Source organism: Hyperoodon ampullatus (genome assembly GCF_949752795.1).
Source record: "Hyperoodon ampullatus genome assembly, chromosome: 2".
Lineage (NCBI taxonomy): Eukaryota > Metazoa > Chordata > Mammalia > Artiodactyla > Ziphiidae > Hyperoodon > Hyperoodon ampullatus.
In genome coordinates this window covers 117,246,199-117,270,461 of record NC_136915.1, presented here as the reverse complement: position 1 = coordinate 117,270,461, position 24,263 = coordinate 117,246,199, and the positions used below count along the sequence as shown (strand labels likewise).

The 24,263-nt window shown below is 36.9% G+C and overlaps 1 pseudogene across 1 annotated transcript in view; it reads left to right on the top strand.

Annotated features, from left to right (window-relative positions):
* LOC307065280 (olfactory receptor 10J1-like) overlaps positions 1-24,263 on the top strand; it is a 37,891-nt pseudogene that overhangs the window by 12,249 nt on the left and 1,379 nt on the right. The gene's annotated exons all lie outside the window — the stretch shown is intronic.

The window sequence follows — 24,263 nt, the reverse complement described above, 5'->3', positions numbered from 1 at the left end:
ATGATCCAAAATCTCAGAAATAGAATGGAGAAAATACAAGAAACATTTAACAAAGACCTAGAAGAATTAAAGAGCAAACAAAAAATGATGAACCACAAAATAAATGAAATTAAAAATACTCTAGAAGGAATCAATATCAGAATAACTGAGGCAGAAGAACAGGTAAGTGACCTGGAAGACAAAATAGTGGAAATAACTGCTGCAGAGCAAAATAAAGAAAAAACAATGAAAAGAATTGAGGACAGTCTCGGAGGACTCTGCGACATTAAGCACACCAACATTTGAATTATAGCGGTCCCAGAAGAAGAGAAAAATTTGTCTGAGAGAATATTTGAAGAGATTATAGTTGAAAACTTCCTCCCATGGGAAAAGAAATAGTCAATCAAGTCAAGGAAGCACAGAAAGTCCCATACATGATAAATCCAAGGAGTAACATGCCAAGATGCATATTAATCAAACTATCAAAAATTAAATTCAAAGAAAAATATTAAAAGCAGCAAGCGAAAAGCAACAAATAACATACAAGGAAAACCCCATAAGGTTAACAGCTGATCTTTCAGCAGAAACTCTGCAAGCCAGAAGGGAGTGGCAGGACATATTTAAAGTGATGAAATGGAAAAACCTACAAACAAGACTACATTACCCAGCAAGGATCTCATTCAGATTCGATGGAGAAATTAAAATCTTTACAGAAAAGTAAAACCTAAGAGAATTCAGCACCACCAAACCAGCTTTACAACAAATGCTAAAGGAACTTCTCTAGGCAGGAAGCACAAGAAAAGGAAAAGATCTACAATAATAAACCCAAAACAATTAAGAAAATGGTAATAGGAACACACATATCGATAACTACCTTAAATGTAAATGGATTAAATGCTCCAACCAAAAGACATAGACTGGCTGAATGGATACAAAAACAGGACCCATATATATGCTGTCTACAGGAGACCAGCTTCAGACCTAGGGAAACATACACACTGAAAGTGAAGGGATGGAAAAAGATATCCCATGAAAAAGGAAATCAAAAGAAAGCTGGAGTAGCAATACTCATATCAGAAAAAATAGACTTTCAAATAAAGACTATTACAAGAGACAAAGAAGGATACTACATAATGATCAGGGGATCAATCCAAGAAGAAGACATAACAATTATAAATATTTATTCACCCAACATAGGAGCACCTCAACACATAAGGTAAATGCTAACAGCCATAAAAGGGGAAACTGACAGTAGCACAATAATAGTAGGGGACTTTAACACCCTACTTTCAACAATGGACAGATTATCCAAAATTAAAATAAATAAGGAAACAAAAGCTTTAAAAGACACATTAGACCAGGTAGACTTAGTTGATATTTATAGGACATTCCATCCAAAAACAACAGAATACACTTTCTTCTCAAGTGCTCATGGAATGTTCTCCAAGATACATCATATTTTGGGTCACAAATCAAGCCTTGGTAAATTTAAGAAAATTGACGTCATATCAAGTATCTTTTACGAGCACAATGTTATGAGACTAGATATCAATTACAGGAAAAATCTGTAAAAAATACAAACACATGGGGGCTAAACAATATGCTACTGAATAACCAAGAGATCACTGAAGAAATCACAGAGGAAATCAAAAGATACCTAGAAACAGATGGCAATGAAAACAAAATGACCCAAAACCTATGGGATACAGCAAAAGCAGTTCTAAGAGGGAAGCTTATAGCAATAAAATCCTTCCTTAAGAAACAAGAAACATCTCAAATAAACAACCTTACACCTAAAGCAATTAGAGAAAGAAGAACAAAAAAACCCCAAAGTTAGCAGAAGGAAAGAAATTACAAATATCAGATCAGAAATAAATGAAAAAGAAAGGAAGGGAACAATAGCAAAGATCAATAAAATTAAAAGCTGATTCTTTAAGATAAATAAAATTGATAAAACTTTGGCCAGACTCATCAAGAAGGGAGAAGACTCAAATAAACAGAATTAGAAATGAAAAAGAAGTAACAACTGACACTGCAGAAATACAAGGGATCATGAGAGACTACCACAAACAACTATATCCTCCCAAAATTGGACAACCTGCAAGAAATGGACAAATTCTTAGAAAAGTATAAACTTCCAACACTGAACCAGGAAGAAATAAAAAATATGAACAGACCAATCACAAGTACTGAAATTGAAACTGTGATTAAAAATCTTCCAATAAACAAAAGCACAGAACTAGGTGGTTTCACAGGTGAATTCCATCAAACATTTAGAGAAGAGCTAACACCTATCCTTCTCAAATTCTTCCAAAATATAGCAGAGAGAGGAACACTCCCAAACTCATTCTATGAGGCCTCCATCACCCTGATACCAAAACCAGACAAAGATGTTACAAACAAAGAAAACTACAGACCAATATCATCGATTAACATAGATGCAAAAATCCTCAACAAAATACTAGCAAACAGAATCCAACAGCACATTAAAAGGATCATACACCATGATCAAGTGGGGCTCATCCCAGGAATGCAAGGATTCTTCAATATACTCAAATCAATCAATGTGATACACCATATTAACAAATTGAAGGAGAAAAATCATATGATCATCTCAATAGATGCAGAAAAATCTTTAGACAAAACCCAACAACGATTTGTGATAAAAACTCTCCATAAAGTGGGCATAGAGGGAACCTACTTCAACATAATAAAGCCCATATATGACAAACCCACATCCAACATTGTTCTCGATTGTGAAAAACTGAAACCATTTCCTTTAAGATCAGGAACAAGACAAGGTTGCCCACTCTCACCACCGTTATTCAACATAGTTTTGGAAGTTTTAGCCACAGAAATCAGAGAAGAAAAAGCAATAAAAGGAATCCAAATCAGAAAAAAAGAAGTAAAACTGTCACTGTTCACAGATGACATGATACTATACATAGAGAATCGTAAATATGCTGCCAGAAAACTACTAGAGCTAATCAATGAATTTGGTATAGTGGCAGGATACAAAATTAATGCACAAAAATCTCTTGCGTTCCTGTACACTAACAATGAAAAATCTGAAAGAGAAATTAAGGGAACACTCCCATTTACCACTGCAACAAAAAGAATAAAATACCTAGGAATAAACCTTCCTAAGGAGACAAAACACCTGTATGCAGAAAACTGTAAGACACTGATGAAAGAAATTAAAGATGATACAAGCAGATAGAGAGATATACCATGCTCTTGGATTGGAAGAATCAACATTGTGAAAATGATTATACCACCCAAAGCAATCTACAGATTCAATGCAATCCCTATCAAGCTACCAATGGCATTTTTCACAGAACTAGAACAAAAAATTTTACAATTTGTATGGAAACACAAAAAACCCTGAGTAACCAAAGCAATCTGGAGAAAGAAAAACAGAGCTGGATGAATGAGGCTCCCTGACTTCAGACTGTACTACAAAGCTACAGTAATCAAGACAGTATGGTACTGACACAAAAACAGAAATATTGATCACTGGAACAGGATAGAAAGCCCAGAGACAAACCCATGCACATATGGTCACCTTATCTTTGACAAAGGAGGCAATAATATACAATGGAGAAAAGACAGCTTGTTCAATAAGTGGTGTGGGGAAACCTGGACATGTAAAAGAATGAAATTAGAACACTTCTTAACACCATACAGAAAAATAAACTCAAAATGGATTAAAGACCTACATGTAAGATGAGACACTCTAAAACTCTTAGAGGAAAACATAGGCAGAACACTCTGACATCAATCACAGCAAGATTCTTTGTGACCCACCTCCTAGAGAAATGGAAATAAAACAAAAATAAACCAATGGGACCTAATGAAACTTAAAAGCTTTTACACAGCATAGGAAACCATAAACAAGATGAAAAGACAACCCTCAGAATGGGAGAAAATATTTTCAAACAAAGCAACTGACAAAGGATTAATCTCCAAAATATACCAGCAGCTCATGAAGCTCATTATCAAAAAAACAAACAACCGAATCCAAAAATGGGCAGAAGACCTAAATAGACATTTCTCCAAAGAAGATATGCAGATTGCCAACAAACACATGAAAGGATCCTCAACATCACTAATCATTAGAGAAATGCAAATCAAAACCACAATGAGGTATCACTTCACACCAGTCAGAATGGCCATCATCAAAAAATCTACAAACAATAAATACTAGAGAGGGTGTGGAGAAAAGGGAACTCTCTTGCACTGTTGGTGGGAATGTAAATTGATACAGCTACTCTGGAGAATAGTATGGAGGTTCCTTTAAAAACTAAAAATAGAACTACCATACAACCCAGCAATCCCAGTACTGGGCATATACCCTGAGAAAACCATAATTCAAAAAGAGACATGTACCACAACATTCACTCCAGCACTATTTACAATAGCCAGGACATGGATGCAACCTAAGTGTCCATTGACAGATTAATGGATAAAGAAGATGTGGCACATATATACAATGGAATATTACTTGGCCATAAAAAGAAACAGAATTTAGTTATTTGTAGTGAGGTGGATAGACGTAGAGTCTGTCATACAGAGTGAAGTATGTCAGAAAGAGAAAAACAAATACTGTATGCTAACACATATATAAGGAATCTAAAAAAAAAAAAGGGCTCTGATGAACCTAGGAGCAGGACAGGAATAAAGACACAGAGGTAGAGAATGGGCTTGAAGACACAGGGAGGGGGAAGGGTAAGCTGGGGCAAAGTGAAAGAGTAGCTTTGACATATATACACTACCGAATATAAAATAGATAGCTAGAGGGCAGCAGCTGCCTAGCACAGGGAGATAAGCTCAGTGGTTTGTTACCATCTAGTGAGGTGGGATAGGGTGGGTGGGAAGGAGGCGCAAGAGGAATGGGATATGGGAATATATGTATACATATAACTGATTCACTTTGTTTTACTGCAGAAACTTGCACAACATTGTAAAGCAATTATACTACAATAAAGATGTTAAAAAAAAGCATACTAAAGACATCCTTGATGACTTTTTATCTCCAATTGTTTATCTTTCATGGGAATTACCAATTTTTGTATCTCTTTTTCATACTCTTCAATGAATTCCTATGGTAATTAGTATCATAGAATATTTTCTTTTATGACTGATGTCCTACCAGCTCTATTGAGATATGTAAAATATGTGCAAGATAGGGTCTTCTAATCCTCTTTCTGTATTCTAACCACAGGATATTTAACTATAAATTTAATTAACTTGAAATTCAGTATAATAAAGTCAATAAATGAAGAAAAAGATGAAATTCCTGGTGCTGCCTAATTCTGATCATGTCACATAGCTGAAGAAAAGGGGTCTTCCTTTGACCTACCTTAACAGTCTGTTTGTGAACAAACAGACCTTTCAGAAACTACAAGCAATTTGACTCTCTATGGCACATCCATGGCTATGTACTTGGCTTTATGGATTATTTTGAAATGTGTAATTCAGAATGCATTGTCAGAATGAAAGGAAAATGAAAAAATGACACAGATTCTTTAATTGTGTGTCACTCTCTTTTCCTCTGGATACCATCATTTACCCCTCATTTCTAGAACTTTATTTTTTCCTGCTTAGAGAATCATTTCTGAATGATTGCAGACACCACTCCCACCCCCTGCTATACTCCTACCATCTTACATCTCTGCTAATTATAAGATATATGTTTCCTGGATTATGACTATTTGTAGTCACATATCATCAACCAATCAAAAGTGAATAGTCTTTTTTCACTGGTTGGAATGGAATGCACACTAGACTCAGAAATAGAGAACCCAGTTTGAATTCCAGTTATACTCAATTTTATTCAATATCTTTCATTCTTGTCCTAATTGATGAAATAAACTTTCATACCAAAAAAAACAAAATTCCATAGAAGAAATGACATGATTAGAAAAGCATTGTTTGCATCACTTAATAAAAAACTGATTTAGCCAAAAGTCATTAAAAGATGAAATGATGAAAGATTGATGGGATCAATTTGAATAGAGCATTAGGCTGTTTCTCCCTGAAACACTGATCAACATAGCATGGCTGAGAGTAGTATAATCAAAAAATATGTGCCTCCTGATGAGGGTTGACAGATAAAATATGGGATGCCTAGTAAAATTTGATTTTCAGATAAACAATAATTTTTAATATAAGTATGACCCATACAATATTTGGGATATCCTTATCCTTAAAACGTTATTTGTTAGTTATTTAGTATTCAAATTTAGATAGGTGTCTTGTATATGTATGTATTAAACCTGATAATCCTACTTGATGTAATGCAAAATTTTAATATATATATAGTATAGTTTAAGATAGTTATATATATGGTTTAATATAGTATAATCTAGTTTATAGTATATATATATATTTAATATAGTTTAATAACTTGAACTTGCATCTAATTTAGCCTTTGGAACTGACTTCCAACCTGCAGGAAACACAGGATATAGAAGAACAAATTTAATGGTACAATGAGTAAGTAGATATCCAGAAGATGAAACTTTGACCTGGTTTTTAAACATATCAATGAAATGAAAAAAATAAAAGACAGGTGGATGGGGGTGGGGAGAATGGCAGAATGCTCTAGACCAAAGATGCTCAAATGAGGATGATTTTGCCCTTGGGAGATATTTGGCAATATTTAGAAACATTTTTGGTTTTCTCTAGTGTAGTGGGGGGAGAGGAAATGATGCTACTAGCACCTAGTAGTTAGAGGCCAGGGGTGCTGCTAAACATCTTGTAACACATGCAGCAATCTCCCTCCTCACTCCCCTCTCACCTTCCACACACACAACAAAGAATTATTAGGCCCAAAATGTCAACAGTGCTGCTGTTGAGAAACTCTGATCTAGTCTAAAAAAACTTTAAAGATTTACCAACCACATGTAAAGCACAATGATCATGTTAATCTTGAAACCATACTATAATATGGAGCACTTCTATGATAGAAGGCAAGACAGCTATTTAAGAAGAATAATGTAGAAAAATTTTTATTGATATGGGAAAGGTTCACAATACATTGCTAAGAGAAAAAACAGACTGGATATAAAGAAGTTTGCTTAACATACCCTCATGTTGATAAAAAGGAGAAAGGGCTACAAAAATAAAAACCATCCCATTTTTGCCACAAACATAAGTGTATGTGTGTAAACAGACACAAACATATGAATGCATAGAAAAATGATCAGAAAACCAGTCATCAAAATGTTTACAGTATTGATATTTCTAAGTTGGAGATCAGAAGTGATTTGTGTCTTATTTTTCCTTTCCTGTTTTTTCTATAATGAACATATATTACTTTCTTTAATCAGAGGAAAAATAGAATAATTTTAGAAAGAAAATTATTAGTCAAAGTTCAATATCCTTATAGCCATTCCCTTTTACATGGTAGAGCTAAAATGGTTTCTCAAACATCTCCCAAGTGTACAGAGACCATCTTGATGGAGAGGTCATGCTGAGCCAGAAACTCAGCTTACTGGAGTGGAAAGGTACTGCTGTTTCATACTCTCTCCAGAATAAACTGAGAATGAACCAAAGGGAGCACGACGGATGGGTCTGAAAGTATCTTCTGTCCTTTCCAAACACGGGAGATGGATCTCTCTAAATGGGAGAATTAGGCTGAGACATGTCAGTGAGACATAAGGAAATAGGCTGTAGGCTGAAACTGGACAAGAGAAGCCCCGGCTCTTATAAACTGTCTGCTTGCTCTGATCTTATTTGAATAACTTTCAGGAAGTTGGCTGCTCTCTAATCCTGAAAAAACAAAATTTAGGGTCTTCTCTTTGTAAACTTATGCAGTATATTTATGGTCTACTTGGCTAAAACTTAATGCAGTATTAGTTTGTGAAACCTCCAAAATCCCCCAAAGTGAGTAAGCAAATGAAAGCATCTCTCTACTACCCAAGTTCCTAACAAAGTCTTTGAGATAAGCTCTAGGGTTCTCTCATCCTTACCTTCTAAGTACCCTGGAGGGATTTTGAGACAGATGGTCCCAGGAAACTTGGGGTACAGGGATTTGCTCCTCTTGGGGAAAATAAATATCCCAAACTCCTGAAATTTGGAGTTTAACAGACTGCATTGTTTACCCTGGGCCACTTCCCAAGCCAAAGGAACAAATGCCCCCAGCCTAAGGAATATAGCGATAATTTGAGGTTCTCTCTGATACTAGAAGAGCTGAGTTTTTCTTGCTTTGGGGGTTTTAACTTTCCTTTTAAATGCCTCTTGAATACATGGTGTTTTCACCTGCTTCCTCTGGATAGAGTCAGCCTTCAATGTCTTTTAAAGATCACTATCTGGAAAGTGGCTCCTCCTTCTTATTGCTAAGGTCAGGCACAGCAAGTGGCTGTTGGCAGAACTAAATGAAAATGGAATGCTATGGTATTTTCCAAAACATTACTGTTTTCCCTCTATGGTTTGCAGTATTTTTTGGTGTACTGGTTATCATGTTCGTTAATATTATATTTTTTCATACTCATCTTGCTGTGGTAATGGATTCAAGGACATGAAGTTTAGCTGAGACATTATAATGATCTCAAAATATTTTAAATATTATCAGACTGAAAAGGAAATAGAAGGTGGGATAATGTGGGATATGGCAAGTTGCAGGGAGAGAGAGATTGTGTCAATAGGAAGTAACATTTTCTAAAAACTCGGGCCACTCAAAAATAGAATTGATGATCGTATATGGATCAATAGGAAGTAACATTTTCTAAAAACTAGGGCCACTCAAAAATAGAATTGATGATCGTATATGGATCTATGTAATGAGATAGTATGCACCATTAGAAATGAAAAGAGTGAGATAGACTTACAGTACCATTATGGAAAGTATTCAAGCCTAGTTTTTTTTTTTTTAAAGTAAACTTAGTTTCTTTAAAAAAAAAAAAACAAGAGGATGCTAACTTGTAAGATAATGAATTTCCAATCATTGGAAGCACTGAAGCAGAGTTTGGGGGCTATTTTTGAGGAGTGCTGTGCTTTTAAAATTACTCCTAACTCTAAGGTCCTATGATTCAGTTATATTTAAAGGACGTAAAGCTACCACAAACATGAATTTTTCCACCTTGCTTCCAATTGGAAGCAAAGGCTTGGATAATGAAATGAATAAGATTAACCCCTTTCCTAGGACTGGTTGTCAGGTCTAAGCAGAAAATGATGAATCTAGAAGGAAACACTTTTACTTTTTTTAGCATGGAGAGATATTTTTGGCTAAAGATCCAGAATCCAAGGAAACAGAAAGTGGTGTAAAGTGTTGCTTTTTTTCATTGATGTGAATTCCACAGAAGGAGGCTGCCATTTTGTTTCAGTTATCATGCTCTTACCATCCTAGTGTTATCACTCATTAGTTTCTTGCCATCTTACTGAGTCCCCCTTTTCCTGAGGGAGTGGTGGGGGAGGAGATGGAATTGCAGGAATGCACAAGCTCCATTCAGTCTTTTCTCTTCTCTAGCCTAGCTTATTTTTATTTTTCATTCTCCTTCATATAGGTAGGATTGATTTTTCCAGTTACATAAGCTTTGAATTTTATCTTGTTCAGTAATACATCATGAATCTCAGTTAAACAGAAGTGGTTAAAGACTAGCCCGTCACCACATCTCAGACGAAAAGGAACACATATTTTGATCTACATTTTCTCTATATTTTGAAAATATTTTATATTTTTCTGCTTTGCAACATCTGCCCTCATTCTACTACTTGCATCCCACTATAGTAATAGTCAGAAATGGTTCTGTCTTTATTTTAAATTTTAATATTTTTTTCATCTTGGATTGATTACTGAGGTTTTTTTTTTTTTTGGTTCTCCCTTAAATTCTGCACCCAAGGTGAGGCCTCACTAACCACATTCCTTTTTTTTTTTTTTTTTTTGCGGTACGCGGGCCTCACTGTTGTGGCCTCTCTCGTTGCAGAGCACAGGCTCTGGACACGCAGGCTCAGCAGCCATGGCTCACAGGCCCAGCCACTCCCCGTCATGTGGGATCTTCACAGACCGGGGCACGAACCCGTGTCCCCTGTATCGACAGGCAGACTCTCAACCACTGCGTCACAAGGGAAGCCCTAGCTACATTCTATTTCCAGCCACTCTTCAGAAAGTTTTTCTTTTTACCAACTACCATCTTTCTTTAAAAACTGAAGATAATTTCCTCTGAATCTGGCTCTTGGGTACTCAAATTTCTATAAAATGCCTGTTCAGAGACTTTAAGTTAGTTGTACATTATATTGTCAACTTTTTCTTCTCCAAGATAAATTAACCCACTACTTTCACCTTTTCTCCTCAATCCTCTGCAGCCTCGTTAGAAAGTTCCATTTTGGAAAAGAATTTAACAGTCTTGTTTTTGTGTTTAGAAGAGAATAATTAAGAAGAGGGTCTTGAATATATAGAAAGCATAAAAAGAAAATTAATTTAAGATAATTCATTACCCAGAAAAAAATATTTTTAGCATTTTGGTATATTTACTTCCAGGCTTTTTCAAAGGCATGGGTGCCATTGAATGTGTTTCCTTTCTTTGTTAATTCCTTTTTGCCTTTTCTTTATTTTTACCAAATTATGATCTATTTATCTATGTACTATCTATCTAATGTATTTTTCCATATCAGCCCTTTTAGACATATAATGACTGCATAGTTGCCAGCAGATGGATATGTTTTAGTTTATTTAATCATTCCTGTATCCATTTACATTATTTTTGGTTTTCATTATTATAAATAATATCATAAAAATTTCTTATATATATATATCCTGATACATATCTCTGATTATTTCCTTAAAATAAATACTTGGAAGTGGAAATATCAAGCCAAGGAAAATGGACATGCATTGTCACTAATATGCTAATATTTCATATACTTATTTAGACAGGTCCAAATTTTTCCGCTTTTCACAATGTTTTTCAGTTTTTCCTAATATAATCTCATTCCCAGAATGAGGAAAATGCATTAATTATTTTTAATAAAAGCAAAGCAAAACAAAAAGTTTATTCTTCCTCATCAGCTTTGTAGTCATGATGCTTCTCAGGTAGTTGTGGTGCAGAACAAATTACACTGGCTTTAAAATTTAAAAAGTGGATCAAGGACTTAATAATTTTGGACAGATCACCTAATCCTAGGTGACTTTAGGTTCCCCATCTGCAAAATGGAGATAATTCTTACCTAACGTATGGGATAGTTATGCTGTTAAATAATATAGATAAAAACTCTTTATAAACTAAAAGTACCATAAGGGACTATTATTGTTGTTGTTATTATTAATTTTTTTTTATTAATGAGAACTTTCTGATCCTCAGTAACTCCCCAGTAGGGAATAGAGAGAGATGTGCAAACTGGTTTCCCCAAAGATACATGTTTATAATTCTGAAGGAATCAGAGAAGAGTGTTCAGAGTCAAACTACCTGTGAAAATTCAAATCTAAGCACAAGGTAGAAAACACACAGAAATACACACCATCCATGAGACCAGTTACTGCACAACACTAAGCAATTGAACTACACTATAGAGAGCTTGGATTGATCGGTTGTATTTAGTCCTGAGACTTTCTGGGCAAGAGGAGACTTGAGGTAAGTATTGAAAAAAAAAGAAATAGAGGAATGTGGCTTGTTAAAACATAATGTGTATGTGTGTGGGAGACAGGGGCAGTCAGATTGGAAGCTATTCAATGATTTGTGAAAAGCGTTCATGAACGGTGCAAACAAGTGGAACAGAGAGAAAGCAAAAACTTATGTCTTGTTGTAACAGAGAGCATTGCCTTCTTTGGCAATTTAGCAGGGAAGATGTTTGGGAAGATGATAAAACTGTGTCTTAAACAAAAGTAGAAGGGTTGTGGGCATAGTTGGAAAATTTGTTTTAGGTAAAAAAATCTGAAAGTGTAAACCATGAGAAATTTTTTTCCAAATTTAACTATGGGTTTCCTATTTCTTTAGCCTCAGTTTTCCCCTAACACCAATGTTCTAAAACACCAGAAAACTTTTTCCACACTTCACATAGTCTTCCTTCCTTCTACCTTATACCATCCCTATTCATTCTTTTGCATAAATCCCCATACATGAAATTGTTTCCTGATTGTGCTTTTCTTTTTTGTTTGTTTGTTTTTCGAATTTTATTTTTTTATACAGCAGGTTCTTATTAGTTATCCATTTTATACATATTAGTGTATATATGTCAATCCCAATCTCCCAATTCATCACACCACCACCACCCCACACAACCACTTTCTACCATTTGGTGTCCATACATTTGTTCTCTACATCTATGTCTCAATTTCTTCCCTGCAAACCAGTTCATCTGTACCATTTTTCTAGGTTCCACATATATGTGTTAATATACGATACTTGTTTTTCTCTTTCTGACTTACTTCACTCTGTATGACAGTCTCTAGATCCATCCACGTCCCTACAAATGACCCAATTTCACTGCTTTCTATGGCTGAGTAATATTCCATTGTATATATGTACCACATCTTTATCCATTTGTCTGTCAATGGACATTTAGGTTGCTTCCATGACCTGGCTATTGTAAATAGTGCTGCAATGAACATTGGGGTGCATGTGTCTTTTTGAATTATAGTTTTCTCTGGGTATATGCCAAGTAGTGGGATTGCTGGGTTATATGGTAGTTCTACTTTTAGTTTTTAAAGGAACCTCCGTACTATTCTCCATAATAGCTGTATCAATTTGCATTCCCACCAACAGTGTAAGAGGATTTGCTTTTCTCCACACCTTCTCCAGCATTTGTTGTTTGTAGATTTTCTGATGATGCCCATTCAGACTGGTGTGAGTTGATACCTCATTGTAGTTTTGATTTGCATTTCTCTAATAATTAGTGATGTTGAGCAGCTTTTCATGTGCTTCTTGGCCATCTGTAGGTCTTCTTTGAAGAAATGTCTATTTAGGTCTTCTGCCCATTTTTAGATTGGGTTGTGTGTTTGTTTTTTTTTTTTTTTAATATTGAGCTGCATGAGCTGTTTATATATTTTGGAGATTAATCCTTTGTCCATTGATTCATTTGCAAATATTTTCTCCCATTCTGTGGGCTGCCTTTTGTCTTGTTTGTAGTTTCCTTTGCAAAACATTTTAAGTTGTAGTTTCCTTTGCAAAACATTTTAAGTTTCATTAGGTCCCATTTGTTTATTTTTGTTTTTATTTCCATTACTCTATGAGGTGGCACAAAGAAGATCTTGCTGTGATTTATGTCAAAGAGTGTTCTTCCTACGTTTTCCTCTAAGAGTTTTATAGTGAACAGTCTTACATTTAGGTCTCTAATCCATTTTGAGTTTATTTTTGTGTATGGTATTAGAGAGTGTTCTAATTTCATTCTTTTACATGTAGTTGTCCAGTTTTCCCAGCACCACTTATTGAAGAGACTGTCTTTACTCCAATGTATAAACTTGCCTCCTTTGTCATAGATTAGTTGACCATAGGTGTGTGGGTTTATCTCTGTGTTTTCTATCCTGTTCCATTGATGTATATTTCTGTTTTTGTGTGTACCATATTGTCTTGATTACTGTAGCTTTGTAGTATTGTCTGAAGTCAGGGAGTATGATTCCTCCAGCTCCATTTTTTTCCCTCAAGACTGATTTGGCTATTCGGGGTCTTTTGTGTCTCCATACATATTTGAAGATATTTTGTTCTAGTTCTGTAAAAAATGCTATTGGTAATTTGATAGAGATTGCATTGAATCTGTAGATTGCTTTGTGTAGTATAGTCATTTTCACAATATTGATTCTTCTAATCAAAGAACATGGTATATCTCTCCATCTGTTGGTATCATCTTTAATTTCTTTCATCAGTGTCTTAAAGTTTTCTGCATACAGGTCTTTTGTCTCCTTAGTTAGGTTTACTCCTAGGTATTTTATTCTTTTTGTTATAATGGTAAACGGGAGTGTTTCCTTAGCTTCTCTTTCAGATTTTTCATCATTCGTGTATAGGAATGTAAGAAATTTCTGTGCATTAATTATGTATCCTGCAACTTTACCAAATTCATTGATTAGCTCTAGTAGTTTTCTGGTAGTATCTTTAGGATTCTCTATGTATAGTATCATGTCATCTGCAAACACTGACACATTTACTTCTTCTTTTCCAATTTGTATTCCTTTTATTTCTTTTTCTTCCCTGATTGCCATGGCTAGGACTTCTCAAAACTATGTTGAATAATAGTGGTGAGAGTGGACATCCTTGTCTTGTTCCTGATTTTAGAGGAAATGCTTTCAGTTTTTCACCACTGAGATGACGTTTGCTGTGAGTTTGTCATATATAGCCTTTATTATGTTGAGGTAGGTTCCCTCTATGCCCACTTTCTGGAGAGTTTTTATCATAAATCGGTGTTGAATTTTGTTGATAGCTTTTTCTGCATCCATTGAGATGATCATATGGTTTTTTTCTTCAATTTGTTAATATGGTGTATCACATTGATTGATGTGCGTATATTGAAGGATCCTTGCATCCGTGGGATACATCCCACTTGATCATGGTGTATCATTTTTAATATGTTGTTGGATTCTGTTTGCTACTATTTTGTTGAGGATTTTTGCAACTATATTCATCAGTCATATGGGTCTGTAATTTTCTTTTTTGTATTATCTTTGTCTGGTCTTGGTATCAGGGTGATGGTGGCCTCATAGAATGAGTTTGGAAGTGTTTCTTCTTCTGCAATATTTTGGAAGAGTTTGGGGAGGATGGGTGTTAGCTCTTCTCTAAATTTTTGATAGAATTCACCTGTGAAGCCATCTGGTCCTGGACTTTTGTTTGCTGGAAGATTTTAAATCACAGTTTCAATTTCATTACTTGTGATTGGTCTGTTCATGTTTTCTATTTCTTCCTGGTTCAGTCTTGGAAGGTTATACCTTTCTGAGAATTTGTTCATTTTTCCAGGCTGTCCATTTTATTGGCATAGAGTTGCTTGTAGTAGTCTCTTGGGAATCTTTGTATTTTTTTGTTGTCTGTTGTAACTTCTCCTTTTTCATTTCTAATTTTATTGATTTCAGTCTTCTCCTTCTTTTTCTTGATGAGTCTGGCTAATGGTTTATCAATTTTGTTTATCTTCTCAAGGAAGCAGCTTTTAGTTCTATTGATCTTTGCTATTGTTTTCTTTGTTTCTATTTCATTTATTTCTTTTCTTTTCTTTTTTTTATTAGTTTCTGCTTTATAACAAAGTGAATCAGTCATACATATACATCTGTTCCCACATTCCCTCCCTCATGCATCTCCCTCCCTCCCACCCTCCCCATCCCACCCCTCCAGGCGGTCACAAAGCACCGAGCTGATCTCCCTGTGCTCTGCGGCTGCTTCCCACTATCTATCTACCTTACGTTTGGTAGTGTATATATGTCCATGCCTCTCTTTCCCTTTGTCACAGCTTACCCTTCCCCTTCCCCATATCCTCAAGTCCATTCTCAAGTAGGTCTGTGTCTTTATTCCCGTTTTACCCCTAGGTTCTTCATGACATTTTTTTTTTTTAAATTCCATATATATGTGTTAGCATACGGTATTTGTCTTTCTCTTTCTGACTTACTTCACTCTGTATGACAGACTCTAGGTCTATCCACCTCATTACAAATAGCTCAGTTTCGTTTCTTTTTATGGCTGAGTAATATTCCATTGTATATATGTGCCACATCTTCTTTATCCATTCATCCGATGATGGACACTTAGGTTGTTTCCAGCTCCGGGCTATTGTGAATAGAGCTGCAATGAACATTTTGGTACATGTCTCTTTTTGAATTAGGGTTTTCTCAGGGTATATGCCTAGTAGTGGGATTGCTGGATCATATGGTAGTTCTATTTTTAGTTTTTTAAGGAACCTCCATACTGTTCTCCATAGTGGCTGTACCAATTCACATTCCCACCAGCAGTGCAAGAGTGTTCCCTTTTCTCCACACCCTCTCCAGCATTTATTGTTTCTAGATTTCTTGATGATGGCCATTCTGACTGGTGTGAGATGATATCTCATTGTAGTTTTGATTTGCATTTCTCTAATGATTAATGATGTTGAGCATTCTTTCATGTGTTTGTTGGCAGTCTGTATATCTTCTTTGCAGAAATGCCTATTTAAGTCTTCTGCCCATTTTTGGATTGGGTTGTTTGTTTTTTTGCTATTGAGCTGCATGAGCTGTTTATAAATTTTGGAGATTAATCCTTTGTCAGTTGCTTCATTTGCAAATATTTTCTCCCATTCTGAGGGTTGTCTTTTGGTCTTGTTTATGGTTTCCTTTGCTGTGCAAAAGCTTTGAAGTTTCATTAGGTCCCATTTGTTTATCATTGTTTTTATTTCCATTTCTCTAGGAGGTGGGTCCAAAAGGATCTTGCTGTGATTTATGTCATAGAGTGTTCTACCTATGTTTTCCTCTAAGAGTTTGATAGTTTCTGGCCTTACATTTAGGTCTTTAATCCATTTTGAGCTTATTTTTGTGTATGGTGTTAGGGAATGATCTAATCTCATACTTTTACATGTCCCTGTCCAGTTTTCCCAGCACCACTTATTGAAGAGGCTGTCCTTTCTCCACTGTACATTCCTGCCTCCTTTATCAAAGATAAGTTGGCCATATGTGCGTGGGTTTATCTCTGGGCTTTCTATCCTGATCCACTGATCTATCTTTCTGTTTTTATGCCAGTACCACACTGTCTTAATTACTGTAGCTTTGTAGTATAGTCTGAAGTCAGGCAGCCTGATTCCTCCAGCTCCGTTTTTCGTTCTCAAGATTGCTTTGGCTATTCGGGGTCTTTTGTTTTTCCAAACAAATTTTGAAATTTTTTGTTCTAGTTCTGTGAAAAATGCCAGTGGTAGTTTGATAGGGATTGCATTGAATCTGTAGATTGCTTTGGGTAGTAGAGTCATTTTCACAATATTGATTCTTCCAATCCAGGAGCATGGTATATCTCTCCATCTATTTATATCATCTTTAATTTCTTTCATCAGTGTCTTATAATTTTCTGCATACAGTTCTTTTGTCTCCTTAGGTAGGTTTATTCCTAGATATTTTATTCTTTTTGTTGCAATGGTAAATGGGAGTGTTTTCTTGATTTCATTTTCAGATTTTTCATCATTAGTGTACAGGAATGCCAGAGATTTCTGTGCATTAATTTTGTATCCTGCTACTTTACCAAATTCATTGATTAGCTCTAGTAGTTTTTCGGTAGCATCTTTAGGATTCTCTATGTATAGTATCATGTCATCTGCAAACAGTGACAGCTTTACTTCTTCTTTTCCAATTTGGATTCCTTTTATTTCCTTTTCTTCTCTGATTGCTGTGGCTAAACCTTCCAAAACTAGGTTGAATAAGAGTGGTGAGAGTGGGCAGCCTTGTCTTGTTCCTGATCTTAGTGGAAATGGTTTCAGTTTTTCACCATTGAGGACAATGTTGGCTGTGGGTTTGTCATATATGGCCTTTATTATGTTGAGGAAAGTTCCCTCTATGCCTACTTTCTGCAGGGTTTTTATCATAAATGGGTGTTGAATTTTGTCGAAAGCTTTCTCTGCATCTATTGAGATGATCATATGGTTTTTCTCCTTCAACTTGTTAATATGGTGTATCACATTGATTGATTTGCGTATATTGAAGAATCCTTGCATTCCTGGAATAAACCCCACTTGATCATGGTGTATGATCCTTTTAATGTGCTGTTGGATTCTGTTTGCTAGTATTTTGTTGAGGATTTTTGCATCTATGTTCATCAGTGATATTGGCCTGTAGTTTTCTTTCTTTGTGACATCCTTGCCTGGTTTTGGTATCAAGGTGATGGTGGCCTCGTAGAATGAGTTTGGGAGTGTTCCTTCCTCTGAAATTGTTTGGAAGAGTTTGAGAAGGATGGGTGTTAGCTCTTCTCTAAATGTTTGATAGAATTCGCCTGTGAAGCCATCTGGTCCTGGGCTTTTGTTTGATGGAAGATTTTTAATCACAGTTTCAATTTCAGTGCTTGTGATTGGTCTATTCATATTTTCTATTTCTTCCTGAGTCAGTCTTGGTAGGTTGTGCATTTCTAAGAATTTGTCCATTTCTTCCAGGTTGTCCATTTTATTGGCATAGAGTTGCTTATAGTAATCTCTCATGATCTTTTGTATTTCTGCAGTGTCAGTTGTTACTTCTCCTTTTTCATTTCTAATTCTACTGATTTGAGTCTTCTCCCTTCTTTTCTTGATGAGTCTGGCTAATGGTTTGTCAATTTTGTTTATCTTCTCAAAGAACCAGCTTTTAGTTTGGTTGATCTTTGCTATCGTTTCCTTCATTTCTTTTTCATTTATTTCTGATCTGATCTTTATGATTTCTTTCCTTCTGCTAACTTTGGGGGTTTTTTGTTCTTCTTTCTCTAATTGCTTTAGGTGCAGGGTCAGGTTGTTTACTCGAAATGTTTCCTGTTTCTTAAGGTGGGATTGTATTGCTATAAACTTCCCCCTTAGAACTGCTTTTGCTGCGTCCCATAGGTTTTGGGTCGTCGTGTCTCCATTGTCATTTGTTTCTAAGTATTTCTTAATTTCCTCTTTGATTTCTTCAGTGATCACTTCATTATTGAGTAGTGTATTGTTTAGCCTCCATGTGTTTGTATTTTTTACAGATCTTTTCCTGTAATTGATGTCTAGTCTCATAGCATTGTGGTCGGAAAAGATACTTGATACAATTTCAATTTTCTTAAATTTACCAAGGCTTGATTTGTGACCCAAGATATGATCTATCCTGGAGAATGTTCCATGAGCACTTGAGAAAAATGTGTATTCTGTTGTTTTTGGGTGGAATGTCCTATAAATATCAATTAAGTCCATCTTGTTTAATGTATCATTTAAAGCTTGTGTTTCCTTATTTATTTTCATTTTGGATGATCTGTCCATTGGTGAAAGTGGGGTGTTAAAGTCCCCTACTATGATTGTGTTACTGTCGATTTCCCCTTTTATGGCTGTTAGTATTTGCCTTATGTATTGAGGTGCTCCTATGTTGGGTGCATAAATATTTACAATTGTTATATCTTCTTCTTGGATCGATCCCTTTATCGTTATGTAGTGTCCTTCTTTGTCTCTTCTAATAGTCTTTATTTTAAAGTCTATTTTGTCTGATATAAGAATTGCTACTCCAGCTTTCTTTTGATTTCCATTTGCATGGAATATCTTTTTCCATCCCCTTACTTTCAATCTGTATGTGTCTCTAGGTCTGAAGTGGGTCTCTTGTAGACAGCATATATATGGGTCTTGTTTTTGTATCCATTCAGCCACTCTGTGTCTTTTGGTGGGAGCATTTAGTCCATTTACATTTAAGGTAATTATTGATATGTATGTTCCTATTCCCATTTCCTTAATGGCTTTGGGTTCGTTATTGTAGGTATATTCCTTCTGTTGTGTTTCTTGCCTAGAGAAGTTCCTTTAGCATTTGTTGTAAAGCTGGTTTGGTGGTGCTGAACTCTCTCAGCTTTTGCTTGTCTGTAAACGTTTTAATTTCTCCATCAAATCTGAATGAGATCCTTACTGGGTAGAGTAATCTTGGTTGCAGGTTTCTCTCCTTCATCACTTTAATTATGTCCTGCCACTCCCTTCTGGCTTGTAGAGTTTCTGCTGAGAGATCAGCTGTTAACCTGATGGGGATTCCCTTGTGTGTTATTTGTTGTTTTTCCCTTGCTGCTTTTAATATGATTTCTTTGTGTTTAATTTTTGACAGTTTGATTAATATGTGTCTTGGCGTATTTCTTCTTGGATTTATTCTGTATGGGACTCTCTGTGCCTCCTGGACTTGAGTAACTATTTCCTTTCCCATATTAGGGAAGTTTTCAACTATAATCTCTTCAAATATTTTCTCAGTCCCTTTCTTTTTCTCTTCTTCTTCTGGAACCCCTATAATTCGAATGTTGGTGCGTTTAATGTTGTCCCAGAGGTCTCTGAGACTGTCCTCTGTTCTTTTCATTCTTTTTTCTTTATTTTTCTCTGCATCAGTTATTTCCACTATTTTATCTTCCACCTCACTTATCCGTTCTTCTGCCTCAGTTATTCTGCTATTGATCCCATCTAGAGTATTTTTCATTTCATTTATTGTGTTTTTAATCGATGCTTGATTCATCTTTAGTTCTTCTAGGTCCTTGTTAACTGTTTCTTGCATATTGTCTATTCTATTTCCAAGATTTTGGATCTGGGAAATAGAATCTTGGATCAGCTTTACTATCATTATTCTGAATTCTTTTTCAGGTAGACTGCCTATTACCTCTTCATTTGTTAGGTCTGGTAGGTTTTTATCTTGCTCCTTCACCTGCTGTGTGTTTTTCTGCTTTCTCATTTTGCTTATGTTACTGTGTTTGGGGTCTCCTTTTTGCAGGCTGCAGATTCGTAGTTCCCGTTGTTTTTGGTGTCTGTCCCCCGTGGCTAAGGTTGTTTCAGTAGGTTGTGTAGGCTTCCTGGTGGGGGGGACTAATGCCTGTGTTCTGGTGGTTGAAGCTCGATCTTGTCTTTCTGGTGGACAGGTCCACGTCTGGTGGTGTGTTTTGGGGTGCCTGTGGCCTTATTATGTTTTTAGGTATCCTCTCTGCTAATGGGTGGGGTTGTGTTCCTGCCTTGCTAGTTGCTTGGCATAGGGTGACCAGCACTGTAGCTTGCTGGTCGTTGACTGAAGCTGGGTGCTGGTGTTGAGATGGAGATCCCTGGGAGATTTTCGCTGCTTGATATTATGTGGAGCTGGGAGGTCTCTTGTGGACCCGTGTCCTGAAGTTGGCTCTCCCACTTCAGAGGCACAGCACTAACTCCTGGCTGCAGCACCAAGAGCCTTTCATCCACCCGGCTCAGAATAACAGTGAGAAAAAGTAGAAAGAAATAATTAGTAGAAGAAAGAAAGAGAGATTGAAAGAAAGGAAGAAGGGAAGTAAGGAAGGAAGGAAGGAAGAAAGAAAGAAAGGAGGGAGGGAGGAAGGATGGAAAGAAAGGAAAGAAAGGAGGGAGGGAGGGAGGAATGAAAGCAAAAGGAAGAGTGAATGGAAGAAGAGAGGGAGGGAGGGAGGAAGGAAAGAAAGAAAGAAAGACAGGAGGGAGGGAGGGAGGGAGGAAGGAAAGAAAAAGAAAGTGGAAAGAAGAAGGGTGGGAGGGAGGGAGGGATGGAGGAAAGAAAAAGAAAGAAGGAAAGGAGGAGCGGAGGGAGGGAGGGAGGAAGGGAAGGGAGGAAAAAAAGAAAGAGCAGGTAAAGTAAAATAGAATAAAGTATGAAATATAGTAGTGTTATTAAAATTAAAAAGTAATTATTGAAAAAAAAACACGGACCGAAAGAACCCTGGGACATATGGTGGAAGCAAAGCTATACAGAGAGAATCTTACACAGAAGATTACACATACACATTCACAAAAAGAGAGCAGGGGGAAAAATCAAAAATCTTGCTCTCCAAGTCCACCTCCTCGATTTGGGATAATTCGTTGTAAAAAGAGGAAAAGGGCGAAAAGTCTGAAATCTTGCTAAGTCCACCTCCTTAATTTGAGATAATTCGTTGTAAAAAGAGGAAAAAAAAAAAAGGGGGGGGGGGAAGTCTTAAATCTTGTCCTCAAGGTCCACTTCCTCAATTTGGGATGATTCGCTGTCCATTCATGCACTCCACAGACGCAGGGCACATCAAATGGACCGTGGAGCTTTAATCCGCTGCCTCGGAGGCTGCACAGAGAGATTTCCCTGTCTCTGCTCTCACAGCTCCCGGGTCTCAGCCTTGGACCTGGCCCCGCCTCTGCGCGTAGGTCGCCGGAGGGCGTCCGTTCTTCGCTCAGACAGGACGGGTTTAAAGGAGCCGCTGATTCGGGGGCTCTGGCTCACTCAGGCAGAGGGGAGGGAGGGGAATGCCCTCTCCTCGCGCACCAGGCAACAAAAGGGAAAAAAGTCTCTTGCCTCTCCGGTAGCTCCAGACCCTTTCCCCGGACTCCCTCCGGGCTAGCACTAACCCCTTCAGGCTCTCTTCCTGCCGCCAGCCCCAGACCTCTCCCTGCGCTCCGACTGAAAGCCGATACCCGAGCCTCAGCTCCCAGCCCCGCCCGCCCTGGCGGCCGAGCAGACAAGTCTCTCGGGCTGGTGTGTGCCTGAGGGCACCAATCCTCTGTGCCAAAATCTCTCTGCTTTGCCCTCCACACCCCTGTTGCTGTGCTCTCCTCCGCTACTCCGAAGCTTTCCCCCTCCGCCACCTGCAGTGTCCGCCCTCGAAGGGGCTTGTAGTGTGTAGAAACCTTCCCTCCTTCACGGCTCCCTCCCACTGGTGCAGGTCCCGTCCATATCCTATTGTCTCTGTTTATTCTTTTTTTCTTTTGACCTACCCAGGTATGTGGGGAGTTTCTTGCCTTTTGGGGGGTCTGAGGTCTTCTGTCAGCGTTCAGTAGGTGTTCTGTTGGAGTTGTTCCACGTGTAGATGAATTTCTGATGTATCTGTGGGGCGGAAGGTGATCTCCGCGTCTTACTCTTCCGCCATTTTCCTCCGGCCCCCTATTTCATTTATTTCTGCTCTGATCTTTATGATTTATTTCCCTCTGCTAACTTTGGGTTTTGCTTGTTCTTCTTTCTCTAGTTTCTTTAGATGTAAGTTTATATTGTTCATTTGATATGTTTCTTGTTTCTTGAGGTAGGCTTGCATTGCTATAAACTTCCCTCTTAGAACTGCTTTTGCTGCATCCCATAGGTTTTGGATTGTCATGTTTTTGTTGTCATTTGTCTCTAGGTATTTTTTGATTCCCTCTTTGATTTCTTCAGTGATCTCTTGGTTATTTAGTAACATATTGTTTAGCCTCCATGTGTTTGTGTTTTTTACATTTTTTCCCTCTAATTGATTTCTAATCTCATAGTGTTGTGGTCAGAAAAGGTGCTTGATATGATTTCAGTTTTCTTAAATTTACCGAGGCTTGATTTGTGACCCAAGATGTGATCTATCCCGAAGAATGTTCCATGAGCACTTGAGAGGAAAGTGTAATCTGCTGTTTTTGGAAGGAATGTCCTATAAATGTCAATTAAATCTATCTGGTCTATTGTGTCATTTAAAGCTTGTGTTTCCTTATTAATTTTATGTTGGATGATCTGACCATTGGTGTAGGTGAGGTGTTAAAGTCCTCCACTATTATTGTGCTACTATCAATTTCCTCTTTTACAGCTGTTAGCATTTCGTTATGTATTGAGGTGCTCCTATGTTGGGTGTATATATATTTATAATTGTTATATCTTCTTCTTGGATTGATCCCTTGATCATTATGTAGTTTCCTTCCTTGTCTCTTGTAACATTCTTTATTTTAAAGACTATTTTATCTGATATGAGTATTGCTACTCCAGCTTTCTTTTTATTTCCATGTGCATGGAACATCTCTTTCCATCCCCCCACTTTCAGTCTGTATGTGTCCCTAAGTCTGAAGTGGGTCTCTTGTAGACAGCATATATATGGGTCTTCTTTTTGTATCCATTCAGCGAGCTTGTGTCTTTTGGTTGGAGCATTTAATCCATTCATGTTTAAGGTAATTATAGATATGTATGTTCCCATTACCATTTTCTTAATTGTTTTGGGTTTGTTTTTGTAGGTCCTTTTCTTCTCTTGTGTTTCCCACTTAGAGAAGTTCCTTTAGTATTTGTTGTAGAGCCGGTTTGGTGGTTCTGAATTCTTTTATCTTTTGCTTGTCTGTAAAGCTTTTGATTTCTCCATCAAATCTGACTGAGAGCCTTGTCAGGTAGAATAATCTTGGTTGTAGGTTCTTCCCTTTCATCACTTTAAATATGTCATGCCACTCCCTTCTGGCTTGTAGAGTTTCTTCTGAGAAATCAGCTGTTAACCTTATGGGAGTTCCCTTGTATGTTATTTGTCATTTTTCCTTTGTTGCTTTCAATTATTTTTGTTTGTCTTTAATTTTTGTTAATTTGATTACTGTGTGTCTCTGTGTTTTTCTCCTTGGGGTTATTCTTCCTGGGACTGTGCACTTCCTGGATTTGTGTGGCTATTTCCTTTCCCATGTTAGGGAAGTTTTTGACTATAATCTCTTCAAATATTTTCTTGGGTCCTTTCTCTCTCTCTTCTCCTTCTGGGACCCCTATAATGTGAATGTTATTGCATTTAATGTTGTCTCAGAGGTCTCTTAGGCTGTCTTCATTTCTTTTCATTCTTTTTTCTTTATTCTGTTCCATGGCAGTGAAGTCCACCATTCGGTCTTCCAGGTCACTTATCCATTCTTCTGCTTTGGTTATTCTGCTATTGATTCCTTGTAGTTTATTTTTCATTTCAGTTATTGTATTGTTCATCTCTGTTTGTTTGTTCTTTAATTCTTCTACGTCTTTGTTAAAGATTTCTTGCATCCTCTCTATCTTTGCCTCC